A 1,793-nucleotide genomic window follows, 5' to 3' on the forward strand; every position below is an offset into this window, starting at 1 on the left:
AGCTGCATCTGGCAAGCCAGCACCAGTGCCGCACACGGAAACGCCGTTTACCTTCCCGCTATAAAGCGGTACCTATTTATCTACTTGCACTTAGGGGTGCTTTCGAACTGCTAGGTGGGCAGGAGCTGGGACCGAACGACGGGAGCTCACCCCGCCGCGGGGATTCGAACCGCCGACCATACGATCAGCAAGTCCTAGGCACTGAGGTTTTACCCACAGCGCCACCTGCGTCCCTGCTTTTCTCTTAACCAGTGCTATTTCTCTGGAAAAAGAGGTGCGGGAACTCACCACGAACACCTCCCTCTTTCTCTTAGAATGGCAATGGCACCCACCTGAGAGGGGCCAGAACTGAGTTCCTATGAGTTCCCCCTGAGAAAAAAGCCCTGCTCTTAACAACCTGTGGGGATAATCCTATGGCAAGACCTGCTAGGACGAGAAGTTTAGAATAAGGACGTAAAGAAGACAAGCCTTTGAGATGCTTGTGGAAAACCCACAAACAGGACAGCCAGTGTAAATCCCTCAGAAGGGACAGTCCTAGGGTGGGCTCTTAAACCCATTTAGTTTGGATACATGACACAGCAATCCAGCACCGAACACTCCTGTAAAGGCTCCCCCCCCCCCTTCCAGCAGCAGCAACAGCCAATCAGGGACGGAGCAGGGTAGGAGCGGACCGCACCAGGTGTCATCATGGAGGGGGTGACAGCCCACAATTCCCACCTACCCCGGGTCGTCAGAGGAAGGGGGTGAGTTGCGCTGCTCTGCCGGCGGCCTTCCCCCTTCGTTTTGGCAGTCCCGCTCTCTCGGGCTGCTGCAGTGGGCATGCAGGCAGGCAGGGAGATGATGGGAAGGAGGCTGACAAGCAAACAAGCAGAGGGTGGAGGGGAGGGGAGAAGCAGAAGCTCCCTCAAGTCAGGACCCAAACCCTGTCACCCCCCCCCCAAAAAAGCTCAACAACTTTGGCCAACCCTCCCCTAAAAATAGCTCAACAACGTTGGCCAACATTTTCTATTTCTGGGGAATGATCAGGAGCTCACCAAGTTAGTGGCTAAATATCTCTATTTGGTTTTTTGTCATCGAAATACACTGCAGAACTTTGGTCAATCCTTCCCTAAAAGAAGTTCAACAACTCCTGGCAATGTCAATTGGGAGATCGCAGCCAGTATTTTTATACTGTAAGTAGATGGCAGTCTCTTGGGAGTCCAACTAGATTTCAATGTGGGGGGGGGGGGGATGACAAGAAATTTTCCACACCGGGTACCACCTGACCTTGCTACGCCACTGCAGCCAAGCTGCCAAATTGAGATTTGATCTGGCATAACTTTACCATGGCTTAATTTCACTTGCTTGCTTTACACTTGTGCCTAGGGTTGCTCTTTAAGCAGCATCAGACAAAAAAGAAAATGGGAGAGGGGAGTGAAATATAAAGCAACTCCGATAATCCTGAATATCCTTTAATTTTGTTCAATAACGATGGTACACAACGACCAGGACGTACAGTAAGGGCGTTCTGAGAGGGGTAAAGCCAAAACGGTACTTGGTTCCAGCTACAATTCTATGTGCGCTTCCAAAATTAATGTGACAATAAATTAACAGGTCTCCATCCCAAGTAAATTCAGACTTGTGGGTTACTGTGCCCCCCAAAAAGTCTGGGAACCACTGCTGAAACAGATGAGAATGGGGAGGGGTGGAAGTGAAGAGAGCAGAGTTCAAATCTTTTGTTTAGCCACGAAGCCCACTGGGTGGCTTTGGGCCAGTTAATTCTCTCTCAGCCTGCGCTACCTCACAGGGTAAAG

Source organism: Podarcis muralis, chromosome 12 (assembly GCF_964188315.1).
Source record: "Podarcis muralis chromosome 12, rPodMur119.hap1.1, whole genome shotgun sequence".
In the NCBI taxonomy this organism is placed as follows: domain Eukaryota; kingdom Metazoa; phylum Chordata; class Lepidosauria; order Squamata; family Lacertidae; genus Podarcis; species Podarcis muralis.